At 43.9% G+C, this 20,072-nt stretch overlaps 1 protein-coding gene and 1 long non-coding RNA gene across 9 annotated transcripts in view; one reads left to right on the top strand and one right to left on the bottom strand.

Annotated features, from left to right (window-relative positions):
* The window catches only part of KIRREL3 (kirre like nephrin family adhesion molecule 3), a 581,063-nt gene that overhangs the window by 317,686 nt on the left and 243,305 nt on the right, over window positions 1-20,072 (top strand). The window lies entirely within an intron of this gene.
* The window catches only part of LOC131384555 (uncharacterized), a 31,014-nt gene continuing 12,808 nt past the window's right edge, over window positions 1,867-20,072 (bottom strand). For both annotated transcript variants that reach the window (XR_009215525.1, XR_009215526.1), the window contains exon 2: window positions 1,867-2,185. This is a non-coding gene — a long non-coding RNA (uncharacterized LOC131384555). The remainder of the gene's footprint in view (window positions 2,186-20,072) is intronic.

Here is a 20,072-nt window from a genome sequence, read left to right as displayed (position 1 = left end):
TGCATGTCTGGGGCCTGGCCAGGGTTTCAAGATGGCTTCCTGTTTCTACCACATAAGCAGTTTGCATCCCAAGAGACAGGAGGCTGCTAGGCCTGCTGAATGGAGCCTAATTGGAGACATTCACTCCTGATAGAAAAAAGGGGTAATATCAGCACACTGATTTTCAGCTTCTATCCTTCAGACCCATGTTCCTAAGGTCTCTGTGATCCCTGTGGTTCTGCCACCAGTGCCCTGGCCGATCATGAGCATTGACTGAACACTTAGTATGTGTCGGGCAATGTGCTGAGCATCACGTGCCAAATCTCCTCCAAGATGGGTGCCCTTACTCTTCCCATTTTGCAGGTAAGAAACAGAGGGTTAAAGGAGGCTAGTGACTTTCCTAAAGTCATGCAGAGACCCTCGGTGAAAGCAGTGGATGCCCAGACCCATTTCTCAGAGTTAGATGGGACAGTGTTTCCCTTTGTGGACCACGGCCCTCTGGGGAGCCGTCCAGAGACCCCGTGGTTGATCCCACTCACTTGCAAACCATCAGACTATCCACACATTCTAATACTTCACAACCGCAACTCTACTTTCCAGATGCCCTTGGAAGTAGCTCCCAGAACTCCCAAAACTATTCTTGTTCTTCTTAAATCCTAAAAATCAATCTCTCCCTGCTGTATTTTCTTAATATTTCCAATACCCCTAAAGACTAACAAAGTAGCCCGGTGCTGTGGCTCACGCTTGTAATTGCAACACTTTGGGAGGCTGAGGCAATAAGATCACTTGAGTTCAGGAGGTCAAGACCAGCCTAGGCAACATGGTGAGGCCTCATCTCTACTAAAAGTCAAAAAAATTAGCCAGGCACGGTAGTGCATGCCTGAAGTCCTAGCTACTTGGGAGGCAGAGGTGCGAGGATTGCTTGAGCCCAGGAGGTCATAGTAATTTAATGGCATCTTAGGGTGAATTACTTTACCAGATTTCCTAGCCTCATAGAACAGGGATCTCCAGCCCCGGGGTACCAGTCTGCAGCCTGTTAGGAACCAGGCTACACAGCAGGAGGTGAGCGGCAGGTGAGTGAGCTTTGCCGTCCGAATTCTGCCTCCTGTCAGATCAGCAGAGGCGTTCGATTCTCATAGGAGCACCAGCCCTATTGTGAACTGCGTATGTGAGGGATCTAGGCTGTGTGCCTCTTATGAGAATCTAACTAGTGCCTGAAGATCTACAATGGAACCGTTTCATCCAGAAACCACCCCCCAACCCAGGTCCACGAAAAAATTGCCGTCCATGAAACCTGTCCCTGGTGCCAAAAAGGCTGGGGACCACTGTCTTTAAAAAGTTGACAAAAAAGCTCAGCACTCAGAGGTCATCACATCTGAGAGGAAAAAAGGCCTGGTAAAGGAGTGGGAGGAAAAAACAAATACTGATTGCACACCTACTCAGTATCACCAGATTCACCTCACTTCATCCTCCCAGCAACCCTGGATCGCCAGATTCACCTCACTTCATCCTCCCAGCAACCCTGGATCGCCAGATTCACCTCACTTCATCCTCCCAGTAACCCTGGATCGCCAGATTCACCTCACTTCATCCTCCCAGCAACGCTGGAGGAGGATATTATCATCCTCATTTTCAGATGAGGAAACTGTGCTTCAGGGAGGGTAGGTTACATGATCAGTGTCACCCACTCTAACCTAGAAGGAAGAGAGGGTGACTATGCATAGCAGAATGCATAGGAGGGAACACATTTAAGAAGTGTTTCAGCAATTGATTTTGAGTCCTGCAGAGCCCACAGACCTAGTACACAGAATTTGTGAACACACCCACAGCAGCTCTGTGATGCCCGCTCTTCCTTCACCCACGTCCTAAATATGACATTTTCAGTGGTCACAGGAGGGAGGAATATTTTATTGCCTTGCAACAAATAAAATACAACATAGAACTTTAAATCTGGAAATGAGTATAAAGATGTAGTCCAGTCTTGACATCTGGTCTGATTCCCAAACTCATCTGTTCTTTCTTCCTTCTGAATTATGTGTAAAATCCGTTGCTGAAAAATTCTGAAAAATCTTTCTGTTGCATGATTTCATCTTCCTAAATGTACATTCGATTTGTTTGCAAAATATTTCTTGTCCTTCAGGACCTGGGATTCTGAAAGGCAGATTCCTCAGGAATACTGATCCAATATTATCAGCCTCATAGAACCCTGAATCAGAAGAGAATGGGAGTGGAGTTAACACTAAGAGAAATTCAATTAAACAAATATTTATTGATCACCTACTATACACGAGGCACCAGGCCAACTCCAGTGACAACAATTTGCAAATCTCAAGCACTGATCTCCAGTGTGTGCTTCATCTGGTGTGTGTGTGTGTGTGTGTGTCTGTCTGTCTGTATGTACATTCCCAGGAGCACACACATGGACAAGTTATTACAGCCACCCCCCTAAGTCCTCCACTTTTCCTATGATGAACTGAAATGGATAAATCCCCATAAACTGCCTTCCTCATGAGCAACCTTGGAAATAAGTCCTATTTACAAATATTTCATCAGCCCACCTACCTCAAGCTTCGTGCTCCCCTGATGACTGTAGGCAATAACATAAATAAAACTCAGAATGATTTCTGTCTCCTGCACATCAATCATCACTTTTCCTGGACAGGTAGGCAAGTGATTGGATGTAAGGCTACCCTGGAGGTATGAAGGGAAGGTCTACAAATTCTGGACACAAAAACCCATGGCTTTTGGTCTTAGACCCTAGGCAGCTTATCTAGGGAAAGAGTAAGCTGTGTCCAGGCGAGTGACAAGGGGGACCTTTGGGAAGCTCCTGGCATTATTTCTCACATTTTGCCACCTGGGAGAGAGCTACAAGTCCCTTTAGTCATTGCTGCAGGAAAACATTTTGACATGAACTCTCATACATCGTGACGGAGGTTAGTTACCAAAATGCACACATTTGCCTTAGCCGGTTTCATTTACTATCCTTTAAATTATTTCTCAGCCTTGAAAATCTTGCTGTGACAGACAGAGCAGTGAGGGAAACCACTAAGTGTTCATTTTTCATATAATATATTCCAATCCTGTTAGGTCGTGCTGCTGAAGGTAATATTTCTGGCATTCATTTAATGAAATTGACATTGATGAATGGTTAATTATACAAATTACGTTCTTATTAAATCCCCTAGAATCAGTGCCTTAAAATTTCCTAGCTATGGGCTTCTTATGGTTGATACCTTTTTTTCTTTTTGCTCTAAGTATCTCCTCTGTTGGCTGCTTTAAGACTCATTCTGCATATTTTTCTTCCTGTAAAAAAAACTTTGAAAAGCATTAAAAATCCCCTAGTCAAGGCAATTACTCCAGATAAGTTAATCTTCATGGGATGTTTAAACCCCAGTCCTTGCATATGTTTATTCTGACTTTTTTTCCTTCTCTAGATAGTTCCTGCCCTAGAGGGCGTAAGAGGGAGGGGAAGACCCTACTACCTCCTGCTGAATAATGGTCTGATGGGCTGGGAGGGGAGAGAGAATCAGCATGTGGCCAAGTCCCTCTGGTGGCTGCGGGCTATATATATATATGTATTTCCAGTAGAAGAGTTGATGAGCATTGGCTAATGGGTGTGGATCAATACACGGTCCCTTGCATGCTAAGTACCAGTAGCTGGCACGTTTCCAAGAAAGCAGCCTATTTTTTGCCTTTTCACTGAGGCTAGGAGGATGAATCATGTTCATTAAGAGATCTTTTTTTTTTCTGTTGCCCTCATTGGTCATGAAGGCAACTGATCTTTACGGAGCATCTGTTATATGGCCAGCACTGACCAGGCACCTCCAGGAATTAGAATAGTCTCAAGTAGCTCACATGTGTTTTGAGAAATTCATCTCAGAGAACAATTGCACACTTGGAATGTTTTCTTTAATGAGGAGAAGCAACAGAAGTGTTTCTGGGAGAACCAGACCCAGGTTTCACAGCCATCTTAACCTTGCTCTGAGTCTTCAAATGCCATGGAAGGAGAGGCTTCCTGCTTTGTACTCAAAAGCTATGAGATGGGCTGCACACAGGCTCAGATTGGTGGTCTTTTAACTCAAATTCTCTCTCTGGGACCTTTTCCCTTCATATACATTTCACTTTTTGGCCATCCAATTGGCCAGGGCAAGTTAGGTTAGCTTAACTAATTTCAACCTGGGCTATTTGTAGTGGGTTGAGGCAGGTAAAAATATGCAATTTTCAATCACCAATAAGACTGAATTTCACCTTATTTCAGTGGGTCATGTGGAAAAACTTCGTAATTTATACTGAGTACTATTATGCCAACCAGACTTTAAGTAACACTCATTCCCAGAGTTCAGTGTTGAGATGAACTGTCTACAAAGTCACAATATTATGATTAATAGTAATAACTCTCTAGTCAAAAAGACTTGGATTCAAATCTTAGCTCTGCTATTTCCTGGAATAGGTGTGTGACCTTATACACTTAAAACTCGTGTCCTCCTTTATAAAACAGAGGTCATAGTAGCTCCTTTAAAGGGAACATGTTTTGAAGCTTCAAAATGAACACAAAGCAAAGGACATGCATATGCTGCTCAATAAATGGAGCCATTTAGATTATGTAGGCGTGTTTCTCAGCTGCGAGGAACATAATGCCCTTCTAACTGTGGCTTAAACCATAAGGCTATATATTGTTTGCTTAACAAAAGGTCCAGAAGTAGATGACCCCAGGGTTGGGCTGCCAGCTGGGTGATGTAATCATGAACCCAGGCTCTCCCTGCTGATTCTCCACCATCCATGGCATGTTACGTTTTCATCCTCATGCTCACAAGATGGCAGCCCTAACTCAGTCATCACATCCACATTCAGGAAGAAGGGGCAGTGGGCAGCACTAGCAAGTTCTCATAGTGTGCCTTGCCATTTTGTCAAAAAGCAAAGCATTTTTCACAGAAACCCCTCAGCAGAGTTCTCCTCACATCTCATTGGTCAGAACTTGGCCAAATGCTCAGCTCTTCAGGAGCAGGTGGGCAAGGGAGCAGGAAGTTGGGAGCGGCTTTTGAGTAGCTACATCATTGTAATTGAATTCAACTTCAAGCATTCTCATCCAAGCAAATGAGTTAAAGTCCAGCCATCTTTCCTTTTGCTGATTGAAGGCCGTATGGCCACCTCCACTGATATCCTCTCTCTGTGCAGGCTTCACCACTCTCCTGCCAGAAGCCGTGGCAATGGGTGAGACTGGGGAGTGGACATAGGGTCCTTTTCTCCTCAAGTGTAATTAATTCTGTAAGATCACTCCCTTAGCAGCAGTTCTTTGTTTTTTTTTTTTTTTTTTTGAGACGGAGTCTTGCTCTGTCGCCCAGGCTGGAGTGCAGTGGCGCAATCTCGGCTCACTGCAAGCTCCGCCTCCTGGGTTCACGCCATTCTCCTGCCTCAGCCTCTCCGAGTAGCTGGGACTACAGGCGCCCGCCACCACGCCCGGCTAATTTTTTTTGTATTTTTAGTAGAGACAGGGTTTCACCGTGGTCTCGATCGCCTGACCTCGTGATCCACCCGCCTCGGCCTCCCAAAGTGCTGGGATTACAAGCGTGAACCACCGCGCCCGGCCTAGCAGCAGTTCTTATTAAACCTGCATGGGATCTAACTCCACCATCATGACCCAGGAAGAACATTCCTTCTCCACTTCTTTTTTTTTTTTTTTTTTTTTTTTGAGACAGAGTCTTTCTCTATCGCCCAGGCTGGTGTGCAATGGCACAATCTCAGCTCACTGCAAGCTCCGCCTCCCGGGTTCATGTCATTCTCCTGCCTCAGCCTCCTGAGTAGCTGGGACTACAGGCACCTGCCACCATGCCCGGCTAATTTTTTGTATTTTTAGTAGAGACAGGGTTTCACCGTGTTAGCCAGGGTGGTCTCGATCTCCTGACTCGTGATCCCCCCACCTCAGCTTCCCAAAGTGGTGAGATTACAGGCGTGAGCCACCGCACCTGACCCCTTCTCCACTTCTTATCTTGGCCTCCAACTCCGCACACACATCTGTGCTGGAGTCAGCATGTGCAATCACATATTACTAGTTTTAATTGTATAGCAAGGGAGAAGATGGGAGATATTAATCAGGTGCTGTAAGCTCAGAGAGTGAATGTAATAAATAGACTATTAAGTTAACCAAGTTTTCAGCTTCACTAGTGAAAGCTGCCATCTATCTTGTGTGGTTTTCTGCATGCTTCATTACCGCATATAACCATACTGAAAAAATATGCCTTATCCTTTATAATGAGATGATAAGTTCCCTGCAGTGGATGTAACAGGACCTGATTCTGAAGCTCCATGAAGCTGGAGCCTGGGGCTGGGGTGTGTCTCTGGGTCCCAGGGCCTGACACTGAGGCTGATGACAAGACAGGGCTTGGTGGTGACAACAGCCATAATCATCTGGTTGGGAACATCCCCAGGGCACCGGGTATCTGAGGGCTCAGGCCACTACCACTTCCTCTGCCTTGTGGGGATGCAGTAAAAGGGGGAGGTTCACTCCAACCAGTGGGCAAATGTGCAGTTGTTCCTGGAATTCGCTCTGTGCTGCTTTGGTCCAGCGTGCTCCCCTGGACTCATTCTGGGAGGACTCACTCATGCAAGCTGCTGGGGGATTGTTTGTCTTCACGCCCCCATCCCCAGCCCCGCTTCAGCACAGCAACAGCTCAGTGAATGTTTGCAGCCAGACAGAGCTGGGTGCCCCTCCCTGTTCAGCGTGCTTCCACTTACTGTCGCTGAGGCCTCTGACAAGGCATTTAACCTCTGAACCTCAGCGCTCTCAACTGTAAAATGGGGTCGATAGCTTTCCAAAGAGGTGGTGAGAATTAGAGGAGATAGTAGATAGAAAAGCACCCAGACTGTGCCAGCATCCTTTCTCCAGAATAAAGAATCAGTTATCAGATGGGAATGTGAAATCCTAAAAAGTTACAGTAGAAAGCACAGTCTATGGTTCCATTTATACGAAATGTCCAGAATAGGGAAATCTATAGCCTCTCCTCATTAATCCATTAGCCAGAAAGTAAATTAGTGGTTGCCTAAAACCCAGGAGGACGGGGAGGGACAGGCTGAGGCTAAGGAGATAGCTAAAGGCACAGGGTTTCTTTGGGGTGATTAAAAAATTTTTCTAAAATGGACTGTGGTGGTGGTTGTGCATATCTGCGAATATATTAAAAATCACTGAATTGTATACTTTAAGTGGGCCGTATGTGAACTATATCTCAATACAGCTGTTAAAAAAGAAAAAAAAAAAAAAACTTTGAGAGTCCAAGGCTGGAGGATGACTTGAGCCCAGGAGTTCAAGATCAGCCCTGGCAACATAGCAAGACCCTGTCTCTACAAAAAATTTTTTAAAAATTAATGTGGTGTGGTGGTGCATGCCTGTAGTCCCAGCTACTCGGGAGGCTGAGGCAGGACGATTGCCTGAGCCTGGGAGATCGTATACCAGCCCAGATGACAGAGGAAGACTCTGTCTCAAAAGAAAAAAAAATCAGCTCTAAATAAAAATAAAAAGTTGCAGTAGTAAAAACAACAGCACATGTTGCCATGGAAGCCCTGGGTCGCGTATGGGGCCCAGATGCGTCTCTGGCTTAGGGAGGCCAAGGCAGTTACCTCAAGTCCAGGCAAGGAGAGTCCAGGGCCACGTCTCAGTTTCCTGAACTGGAGAACAAAAAGGCCCCTCAGAAAACGTATTCACAGAGTGCTATGGGAGGTTCTTTAAAGGACTCGCAGCATCTCCCCCAAACTCAGACAAAACAAAACAATACAACATCTGCAGGTGCAAATTTGAGAAACACTGGTCAAAGAGAAGCCTCAGTGTGGCCATCTGCAGAGCCAGCCCAGTGGCCCTGGGGGACTACAGAGGCCCCAGGGTAAGAGAGAATTCTAGCCTGAAGTGAGATAGGACAGATGGGACAGACTTCACTCCAGGCTATGAAAGCATCTTCTCAGTCTCTGCCCTCCAGAAGTTTCTCTGCCTCAGCCTGGCCCTGAGGGTTTCCCTCCTGATGGTTCTGTGCTTTCTTTCCTAGCTGATTTCATCTTTGCCCGTGATAGTTACTAGCACCTTGATGCTGATGACACCCCTGCTTGTCATCTGTAATGAAGTCTTTCTTCAGAGCTCTAGACCTACATGGCCAAATAATGAAACACTTGAATGTCCCCAAACCATCTGAAATTCAGTATGTCCCAAACTGGACCTGGCATCCTCTTCCTTTCTCAAACTTCTCCCTCCTACTGGATTTCTTATTCTTGGTGTTAACATCATCATCCATCCAGTTTCTCAAACCAAAAGCATGGAGTCATCAACACCTCCCTCTCCTTCTATCTTTCAGTCAACATGTTCATTCAATTCTGCCTATTAAACAGCTTCCTCTTCTTTGCTTGGATTACTGCTGTGGCCTCCTAAGTGGTCTCCAAGCTTCCAGTCTCTCCTCATTAATCCATTACCCATACAGCTACTGAAGTGATCATTTCCCTGCTTCAAATGACTTCCCGTTGCCTACAGAATAAAGTTCAAATTCCTATGCTTGGCTTACAAAACCTTTCATGAGCTGACCCTATTAGTTCCTTTTTACTCCCTACTTCCACCATGGTTGGCTCCCAGTCATCCAGGAAGCAGGCTCTTTGTTCTTGGGAGTGGCAAAGACAGTAGGCATTGGGATGTCCCCACATTACATGCTGGTGATTGACCTCTTGGTCTCCACCACCCCTAGATCCCCAGCTAGAGAAAAATTATCTAATACTGCTGCCTGCAGGTTTCAATCCCATCATAGCAAACTTCACTCCCTACTACCTGACTCCATCTCTCAGCTCCATGTGAAAGCAGAGGTAAGCCAATGATAAATGTTGTTCATTGTAACCTCAGTCCAAAGTTGTGGGCTTTTAAAATATAGAATTGAGCCATAATTAATTACATGCCTGGTGCGTAATCACAGAGGAAAGCAAGAAAGACCCAGCCCATTAGGTCAAACATGCTGAGTGCTAATGAATGTAGAAAACCATTTCTAAAGACATAAATAGTAGCTGGAGACATAGAAAGTCAGATCATTGCCCCTTTTGTACTTGATTATATGAGACTAGCATGTACAGGCTCCAATGCCAGGATGGTATGTTTAAGAGATAAATGAAACCAGCAGGAATGGGTGGTGCTGACATCATTCTCTCCAGCATCTAAGAGGCCCTAAGAGTGGGACCTGGCAGGCAACAAGCTCCAAAGTGAATGCCTTCCACAAACACTGAACTGGGATGTGGCCCAGTAGAGCCAAGAGCCCCTTCTTCCTCTTGACATGAGGCAAATCCCATCAGGTGCTTATTGGTTAACACGAGGTGCACCACATCAGCTGGCTCCCCACTTTTCAGGTAAAAATAAAACTAACTACACCATCTCCTCCAGCCATCCAAATGGCACAGACACCAGTAATGTGTTTTCATGGCTGGCCCAGGCTGAGGGACTGGTGGGAGTGTGCAGGGTAAGCACATCGGATTCTTAGAATCCATTGACTGTGAGCAGCAATTAAGTAGAATTTAAAATTCTTAGCTCCTAAGAAAAGATGACAACTCAAAGCCCCTGCCATCTTTCTCCACTAACTCCTCCAAATGCCCTTGCCATGAAATTTGGAAAAGAAATGAAAAGAATCTCCTTTTGTAGGTCCCCAAGCAGTGCAAGGTCTGTTGGTGAATGTCAGTATTGGGGATGATTTCTTGCTTGGAATTAGGAAAGGAGATGGGCACTGGGCCACAGTGTCAGGATTCTGAGAGTAGCTGGGCAGGCTGTTGTTGGATGCTCTATCTAACTGGGGACAGAGCAACAGTATTCTTCATCCTGTTTATCATCTTTACTGTCTCAAGCCCTTTGTTTATGCTACCTCTTTGTCTGGATGTCTTAGTATGAAATCAGGACTTATGAGAACAAGGTCTGGAACATAGCAGGTGCTCAGTAAGTGCTTACAAAAGCTATGAAAACCTGGATGGAGATCACCTAGTAGGCCTTCAAAATCCCATCTCCTTGTGACATAAATTGGAGATGAATCTCACAGAGAAACAGAAGATATAGTCTTTGAAGTCTCTTCCAAGCAACAGAATTCCCAAAACATTCACGAGAAAAGAAGAATTGCCCTTGCCTTCTTTCTGTAACATTCCATCAGAGCCAAATGGTTTCCAACGGAGATTCTAGGAGCATTGAAGATGAGAGCTTGAAAGGGTCCTGGCCGTCCTCTGGCTCTCATGCAAATGTCCTGTGAAGACACCATGGCCCAAAGGCAGTTAAGGGGTTACCCGTATTACACATAGCAGCAGAGCTATGACCAGAAGTAGCTTCATTTTCCGAGAAGTGTTCACATAGATGGGCCCTCCTGGCCTGCACTGAGCTCCCTACAGAGGGAGAACCCTCCACTCTTCCAGTAGTTTAACTCACGCAAAAACCCAAATGTGGAGGGAGGAAAATCTGTGCTGGTGTTTAGAGCTTCTTTCAATGCTTCCATGAGCAGGGCAAGGATTAATACTTTTCTCAGTGGAGGAAGATTTTACAGAACCAACCTAGACTTTTTCCTGGATTAGGAGACTATTCCCCACACTCCTCCCTGTTCTGCTCCAGGACATCCCGTGGAAGGCACAAGTGTGATGAGTGGGGCCCTGAGCCCTCATTTATTTTTCATTCCCCAGTCCCTGTGCCAGCTCTGACTGTGGTGGCGAGTGAAAACACAGATGAATTTTGGAAACATGGTAAGAAGCAATTATGAATTCCTTGCCTTTAGGAGTTCCCTCCTTCCCCTTGGGTCCTGAAAATCAGCATAAATTCCTTGGTTAGGAGAAGCTATCAAAATACTATCCATCTGGATCCAATTTCCAGAGCTGCTGGGCTCCAAAGTGACCAGAGTTAAAGGTCTATCCATAAATTTTCCTCTTGGTGCCACCTGCCTGAGCCCAAACTCTGCCTGCAAGCCACCTGTCCTGACCAGATAACAGATGGGACCAGTTCAGATTCTGAACAAGCAGCACAATTCTCTCACTGACCCACCAACCTCTCCGGCCTTTCAAGCCAAGTGTGGCCTCGTTTCTTTGAACTTGGTTTATCTGATCATCTGCGTTCCTGCGTCTTTGCAGGTGCGGCTGTCTGCATTCGCGGAATACAACCAATTTGCCCATCACCCAGCTCTGCTTTTCATTTGGTTATCCTAGCCCTCAACTGTATTCCTCCTTCCTGGCTCCAGCTCTACACCGAGGGACCATGTCTGTCTTTAATATTTTCCCCAGAGATGGAGGAGGGCCAGGAGACGAGGAAACTCAAGGCAATTTTTATGCTACTTTCTATAACTTGATGAAGGGCAGATTACTGAAAACCGGCTTAAGAAATTTTGAAACTTAGGCCGGGCGCGGTGGCTCAGGCTTGTAATCCCAGCCCTTTGGGAGGCTGAGGCGGGTGGATGACAAGGTCAGGAGGTGGAGACCACGGTGAAACCCCGTCTCTACTAAAAATACAAAAAATTAGCCGGGCGTGGTGGCGGGCGCCTGTAGTCCCAGCTACTCGGAGAGGCTGAGGCAGGAGAATGGCGTGAACCCAGGAGGCGGAGCTTGCAGTGAGCCGAGATTGCGCCACTGCACTCCAGCCTGGGCGACAGAGCAAGACTCCGTCTCAAAAAAAAAAAAAAAAAAAAAAAAAGAAAGAAATTTTGAAACTTAAGGTTAACGCAAAGCAATTGAAGCACTAATTCAAATATGAGTGAGGGAATTGGTTGGTTAATTAACTAGATGGTTAGTTTAGGTCCTTAACAAGTAAGAGAGGAACTCACTGGACATAGAAGAAAAGAGACACTCTAACAGGTACCTGACTAGATAGCAAATTCCCTATGTACTCTTAGAGCCGTTGGTATTATTCTTTGTATCCTCCCAGCTCCATGCTGGGAACCGAGGACAAAGATCCAATATGTATATTTTTATTATACCCTACCACCATTACAGTAGTGTACAGAATAGTTTCACGGCCTTAAAAACATCCTCTGTGCTTCATCTATTCAACCCTCTCCTCTGCCCATGCCCCTGGCAACTACTGCTCTTTTTCTATAGTTTTGCCTTTTCGAGTGTCATATAAATGGAATCTTTCAATATGTTTTTTTCAGACTGGCTTTTTTCACTTATCAATATGTATCTAAGATATATCCGTGTTGTGGCCTGATAGCTCATTTCTTTTTATTGCTGAATAGTATCCCACTATATGGATTTATAACAACTTTATTTGCAGTAAAGTGATGTCAGCACCACCCTGTCCTGCTGGTTTCATTTATCTCTTAAACATACCCTCCCAACTTTAGGGCCTTTATATACACGCTAGTCTCATATAATCAAGTCCAACTGAGCCAATGATCTGAACTTTTATGTTTCCAGCTACTGTTCAAGTCTTTAGAAACAGATTTTTGCTATTCCACAGCACTCAGCATGTTTGACCTAATGGGCTGGGCCTTTCTCGTTTTTCTCTATGATTATGCACGGGGCATGCTATTAATTATGGCTTAATTGTATATTTAAAAAACCCAAGTTTATTAATCCATTGACCTACTGGAGAACGTCTTTGTTGCTTCCAGTTTTGATGATTGCAAATAAAGGTACTATAAACCTTCTCGTGGAGGTTTTTGTGTGCACGTAAGTTTTCAAATCAGCTGGGTAAATACCTAGGAGTGCAGTCACTTGATCATGTGGTAAAACTATGTTTAGCATTGTAAGAAACTCTCAAACTATTTTCCGAAGTGGCTGTACCACTTTGCATTCCCAGCAGCAATGAATGAGAGCTCCTGTTTCTCCGTATCCTTGCCAGTATTGTCGGCTTTTCTGGATTTTAGCCATTCTAAGAGGTGTGTAGAGGTATGTTGTAATTTTAATTTGCATTTCCCTAATGAGAGATGATTTGGATCATCTTTTGATATGTTTCTTTGCCATCTGCGTATCTTCTTTGGCGAAGTGTCTGTTCAGATCTTTTGCCCATTTTTTAAGTTGAACCATTTGCTTTCTTATTGTTGAGTTTTCAGGATTCTTGGTATATTTTAGATGCAAGTGTTTTATCTGACATGTGATTTACAAATATTTTCTCCTGGTCAATGACTTGTCTTTTTCACATGTTAAGAATGTCTTTATCAGAGCAAAAGTTTTTAATTTTAATAAAGCCAAAATTTTCAATGTTTTTGTTTCATGGATCATGCATTTGGTGTAATATCTAAAAACTCATCACCAACCAGGCATGGTGGCTCATGCCCATAATCCCAGCTACTCAGGAGGCTGAGGCAGGAGGATCATTTGAGCTCAGGAGTTCAAGAGTGGCGTGGGCAGTGCAGCAAGACCTCGACTCAAAAAAAAAAAAAAATGGAGAAACACTCATCACCAATCTAAGGCCATAGATTTTCTCCAGTGTTTTCTTCTGGAAGTTTTATTGTTTCATGTTTTATATCCAGGTGTATAATTCATTTTAAGCAATTTTTATGAAGGATGTAAGATCTGTGTCTAGTCTCTGTTTCTAATATAGATGGCCAATTGTTCCTCCACCATTTGTTGAAAATACTGTCCCTTTATTTGTGTGGGTCTATTTCTGGGCTCTCTATCCTGTTCCACTGATCTATTTGTGTATTCTTTCACCAATATTATACTGTCTTGATTACTGTGGGTTTATATTATAGTAAGTCTTGAAATCAGGTAGTATGAGTCCTCCAACTTATTTCTTATTTAGTATTGTGGTGACTGTTCTAGGTCCTTCGCCATTCTGTACAAAATTTACTTAAGTTTGTTGTATCTACAAAATCACTTCCTGATTTTTGGTATGGAGGAAAGCAGTTAATTTTTTCTTCATTAAAGACACAAATTTGTATTTATCTTTCTTCATTCCATTCAGTGAAAGCTAAAATGTAGCCTCCAAGGGTGGGGCAAGGTAGGCAGCTTACCATGATTCTGACTTTCTATTGAAAAAATTAACTTCTGTTTATTCGCCTTGTATCCTACAATCTTGCTATATTGACTTATTAGGTGTTTTCTTACAGATTCTTTGGGTTTTTTACATAGATAATTATGTTCCCTGAGAATAAAGACAGTTTTATTTCTTCCTTCCAAGTCTCTACACTTATTATTTCTTTTACTTATCTTATTGCACTAAGCTAGGACTTCCAGTACAGTGGTCAATAGGGGTGGTGAGAGCAGATATTCTCACCTTGTTCCAATCTTAGGACAAAAGCATTCAGTGTCTTTCCATTAAGTATGATGTTAACTCTAGATTTTTCTTATACTCTTTATATTAAGTTAGTGAAGTTCTCTTCAATTCCTAGTTATTTGATAGTTTTTATTATGAACAGGCATTTGATTTGGTCAAATGCTGATTTTTTTTAAATCGTTATGCCTGCTATGTGGGGCATAGATTTTAGGGGGCAAGAAGAGAAGCAGGGAGACCAGTTGGGAAGACTAATACACAAGCTCAGGCAAGAGTTGATGGAGGCTTGGACTGGAATAGTGGCAGTGCAGAGAAGTGAACGGATTCTGGATGTATCTTGAAACAAGAGCTAACAGGACATGCTGGTGTTTGGAATATGCTGGGAGAAGGAATGGGAAGAGTCAGGGGAGACTGAGGCATGAGCTTGAGCAACGGGGTGGATGGTGTTGCAATGCACTGACATGCTGAAGACTGGGAGAGAGACAGATGTGCAGGGTGGGGGCTACAAGTCTGTTTTGGACATGTTACAGTTTTCGGTAATTATTGGGCCTCCAAAAAAAGGTTTAGGAAGACAGTTGACTCTACAAATCTTTAGCCCAAGGGATAGGTCAAGACTGGATTTATAATTTAAAAAATCATCTGTCTCTCAATGGTATTTAAAGCCTTGGAATTTCATGCAATACTTGAGAGAAAAATGTAAATGGAGAACAGAGAAAAGCCCAGGAGGAAGTGCGGGAGTCCTCCAACATTTACTGGCTGGCTGGGTAATCTGACTCTTGGGAGGGCTTGAATGAGTCAACCACGGAGTTAGCAAATGTTCCATGTGTGCTACTGAGATCTGTACCCATGCACTGGAAAAGATGTATTAGTCCAAACCAGGAGTTAAAATTGTAACCGCCCACAATTAAGCCCTTAAATACATAAATATTACAAGCATTAACTAAAGATATGTAAAGACTGGGGACTATGTTAGTGGGTTAAAAATACATGGGATTAAATATGGAAAAGTTTTCTAGAGGACATGATCCAAGACCCGAGAACTAAAGGAGAGGCAAGTGTCTCAGGGAAGGAGGAAGATCTTGCACGTGTTTGAAATACCCTGAAGGAAAGCTTGACTCAATGCCAGGATCCCAGATCTAGAGACCCCTTTTACTTTCATCTGTTCAATGGGTCTAACAACTCCCAACACTAGTCACTAAAGGAAATTCTTGCCATAAGAAACAAGATGAAGATCCATATCCCAGAGAAGCAAAAAACCAAAGCAAAAACAAAACAAAGAGCAGACAAGTTGGGAGCCAGAATCCTTTGATTAGCTCCATACTTGCAAAGCTTTTACCAAGAATTGTCAAAAAGGGATGAAAATGGGGATGGAAAGCCCTAACAGGTGAATAAAACTTCAGGTGTCACTGGAAACATGCATTCCCTCATCCTGGACACTCTTACTCTCAGTACACCGCACCCCAACATGGGCAGGAAAAGAACGGCTCAAATTTTCTTAACCCTGCAATGACCAAATGCCTGTGGGAATAGATTCTTAGCTGCACACTCAGAGCTAGGGGTTTAAAATGGAGCCAAACATTATTAAAAGCCCAGGTGAGCCACTTAGGAGAATTGAACTTTTTTGAAAGAAAGAAAGAAAAGAAAGAAAGAGAAAGAAAGAAAGAAAAGAAAGAAAGAAAAGGAAGGAAGGAAGGAGAAAGAAAGAAAGGAAGGAAGGAAGGAAAGAAGGAAGGAAGGAAGGGAGAAAGAAAGAAAGAAAGAAAGAAAGAAAGAAAGAAAGAAAGAAAGAAAGAAAGAAAAGAAAGAAGAAAAAGAAACTTCCCAACAGCTCTTTATAGATTTCAGACAGCAAATGGCATGCTATCTGCTGGCTCCCAGCCACAGTGAAAACCAAGAGGGGGGCCTCTCTGTCATCCTAGAGAAGCGGGAAGAAACTAATGAGGAAGAACAGGAGGAAAGGCCATCATTCCAGGTGCATTTGACAGGGCTCCTCTTCCCCGGGGCAGCTCCCTAAGCTTAGACAGCCGGTTGGACTGTGGAGAAAGGGAAGCCATCTGGGGAGAGGAAAAGCCACCTCTCTTCTATAGCCAAGGTGTTTCATTCTGAATAGTTATATTCCCCCAAATTCATATGCTAAAATTCTCACCTCCAAGGCAACGGTATTAGGAGGTGGGGCCTTTGGGAAGTGATTAGGTCATGAAAACAGAGTTCATGAATGGGATTAGTGCCTTTATGAAAGATGTCCAAGAAAGGCCCCTTGTCCCTTCCACGATGTAAGGACACAGAGAGAAGGCACTCCCTATGAAGAAGCCAGCCCTCACCAGTCACCAGATCTGCCATCACCTTGATCTTGATCTTTCAGCCTCTAGAACTGTAAGAAATAATTTTCTGTTGTTTATAAACCACCCAGTTTATGGTGTTTTGTTATAGCCCAAACTGACTAAGACACAGGGGCTCAGCTATCAACCCCTTATGAGGGGCTGAAATTGTTCAGACACAGAAGATTCCCAGCTGTGAATCACTAAACAGTGTGACCAAACAGCCTTGCCCCTTGCCCCAGAGAAAGAAGCTACAGTATTTTTCTCCAGAATGCAAGAGCTCCAGGATTTTAACTGCTTTGTCCCAAGATCAGAAAACACCAGTCTCCTCAGATCAGCCAGATCCATGGCCTTTTGTGCAGCTTTCAGAGGGTCATCCCACTCCTGCCCAAAGTGAAGACATTTCCCTAGATGTCACTGGCCTTTTTTGTTCTTAAATTAGTGCCTCCACACACACACTTCTCAAAAATGGAAGCTATAAATACCCCAAATGAGGCCCCAAGAAGGGTCTCAGAATCCAGGTAGGGTGACCATTCAACTAAGCCGACATGAGTTGAGAGTGTGTCTGGGAAAAGATCATAGAATAAATTGATTGCTGAGTCCATCACAGCAAAGTAGAAGTTATTATAGCCATGGTGCTCCAGAGAAAACAGAAGAGACAGCCCTTCTCTCCCTATTTTCCCCCGATCTTCCCTTCGCCTCGCATTGGGAGTCAAAAGTTCATCCTTAAAAACCCACTATTTTCTAGGCAATTCCCTTCTGCAAAACTCCATTAAACTCATAGACTACACCTATGTGCAAACAGCCCGGCTCATTCTAAAACCACATTATTGTTGTTCCAGCAGCCATTTCTAGGCAAGCAGTTTTCATCAGAAATGTTTGTCAAGTGACTCAATATCCAACTGTGTGTGTACAGTACTTCTGAAAGATATTTGCAACTGGAAATTGTGTAGAGTTCAAGGGAATGGAAATAGACTTTTGCTGCAATTGAATTCATTAGTGGCACATTCTCTGATTATTTTCTTTTTTTATTTCCTGTTACTCTTGACTTTCAAAGTTATTTACTGAGATGCTTTGTCCTCCATCATGGAGTAGTCTGGAGCCTTTTTTCCTTTGTTTTTTAGCCTAAAGTGATATCTCTCCCTGAAATAAATTGTACAAAATGATGTAGAGTTCTTGGCAAATTAAAGTGCCTTGTTCAAAAAGCTCCCTAGTCACTCAAGCCTTTCCTTGGCTCCACATCAGGGATCTGAATCTTGTAGGACCAGGAAATACTGACCCTGAGACTGTTGGCTAAGCCCTCTCATTCCCCAGGGACTTTTCAGCAAACCTGTACCAGCAATGGTGATTGATCAACACAGAAACTCAGTGACTGGCTCCTCAAAAGCATGGTCTTTTATTCTTCTGGTGAAAGACCTCCTAGTCAATACAAATAAAAATGGGAAAAGCAAACACCTCACCAGAGAGAAAAAGAGAGCTGTGTTTAACCCTAAGTGTTCATATCATGCGGTAAGAAAATAAGCCAAGTTGGTAAAGAGACTCGACAACCAGGCAGCACAAATCATTGATATTGTTTTCCTTGTGCCACGTAAGTGAGAAAAAATGTTTCTTCATTGTTTCTACATGAAGGAAATGGGTTATTGTTCAATAAACTTGGCCGTAACTTTCTTATCATTAGATTCGTCCCTTCTGGGTAAACCCTTAGAAGGCTCAGCAATCCTCTAAGAGCTCTAATGGTAGTTGGCCCTCTGTTTTTCAGGAACTGATTAGACAGTTGGTGGATTACCCCCCACTTTTTCTTTCTCCCCTTTCTCTGGTGCTTAAGTACTTCCTTGCTCACTCGTATCCCTGCAGAAAGAGGAACTGGTGCCTGGACAGGAGGTAAAACCCAAGGCTGTCCATTACAGATACAGGGAGGAGGATGACAAGAAAACCTGAAATAACTTGCCACATGACAATTGCATTCCAAGAATCCACACTCTTCCTGCTGAACCAAGATCCTGCTGCACTTCTTTATTAATGCTTAATGGTTCCTCAACTTCTATGATACCAACAATCCAGTAGGCAAGTGGTTCTGAACCACGGATGCAAATCAGAATCTCCAAGCAGCGCCTTCAAAATAAAAAGGTCCAGATCATAGTACCAGGCATTCTGATTCATTAATAGCAACAATGCTTTAGACTGACACAGTGTAAGTACAAACTACTCTAAGCTTTGTATATATTTTTACCTTGTGTCATCCTCACAATGGCACAAGGTGATGGGTCTATTATGATTCCCATTCTACAAATGAAAAATGAATGCACATAGAGATTAAGAAACCTTCCTGAGGTCACACAGCTAAGTGTTACAGGCAGACCTCAAGTCCACAGAGCATGTTTCCAAAGTCTATGCTCTTCACCACTGGGGCTGCAGCATGTGCCTCAGTCCATTTGGGCTGCAGTAACAAACGATCTTAGACTGAACAACAGAAATGTATTTCTCACCATTCTGGAGGTGGAGAAGTCCAAGATCAAGGTGCTGGCAGATCCGATGTCTGGTCCAGACCCACCTCCTGGTTCATAGATGGCACCTTCTTTCTCTGTCCTCACATGGTGGAAGAGGGCAGCTCTCTGGGGCCTCTTTCACAAGGGCACTAATTTCATTCACGAGGGCTCCACCCTCATGCCCTAATCACCTCCCAAAGGCTCTACCTCCTAATAGCATCACCTCGGGGGTGAGGATTTCAACACATGAATTTTGGAGAAACACAAATATTCAGACCATGACAGCATGTTCTCATTGAAATGCCTCCTGAACCACACACCTGGCAAAGAGCCATTGTACTCAATCTTATTTTAAATATTCTTATAGTAGAATTTTTCCCCTCAGAGCTGGCAGTCTCAGTGACAAAACACATGTGTGGCACAAACAGAATGTGTCAACTGCATCATCCTGCAGACACCATTCCCAGACTATTAGCTGTGTTTGGGTTTTCTTTTTAATGGGCTCTGTTTTTCCACACATGGACTGTTTCATCAGTAACAGTGTTGAGCCTCACCTCAGGCAGGTGGAAGGAAATCTACAACAATTTTTTTAAAATTTATAAGGAACTACCATGTGATCTGCTCTGCACTTGGCATAGAGGATACAAGCTGGATAAAGTAGAGTGTCTGCTCATTGTGAGAAGCGAAAGAACGCACTCCAAAATAATCATCATGTTATGAATAATATGTCGAAGGCTGCAGAGTAAGAGCACAGTTCATTCTGCCTGGAGGGGACAGGTTTCACTCTGGACACTGTAGAGTGAGCTCCAGCTACCTGTGGGTGAGGCAGGGAATGCACCCCTGTCTAAGGGCACAAGAAGTTCATAGATGAGGAAGTAGTGCCATGAGGCTGCAGCCAGGGATAGAAAGGAAAGTGTCTCTATGAGATGTCATTGAAACAGCCTCCCAGGACCCTGAAACAAGGACATCCTCTTCCTAGATGTCCCATAGCCCAGAGAGCAACAGTGGCCATCTCCAAAAGAGAACTGGCTTTGGCATGCAGGAAGGGCACATCAGAGCTGGTAACAATGGTGATCCTCTGGGCAGCTCTGCTATAGAAATGACCCC

Source organism: Hylobates moloch, unplaced genomic scaffold (assembly GCF_009828535.3).
Source record: "Hylobates moloch isolate HMO894 unplaced genomic scaffold, HMol_V3 SCAFFOLD_11, whole genome shotgun sequence".
Taxonomy (NCBI): Eukaryota; Metazoa; Chordata; class Mammalia; order Primates; family Hylobatidae; genus Hylobates; species Hylobates moloch.
Note: the sequence above shows the minus strand (reverse complement) of the source record. Positions and strands in the feature narration are given on the sequence as shown.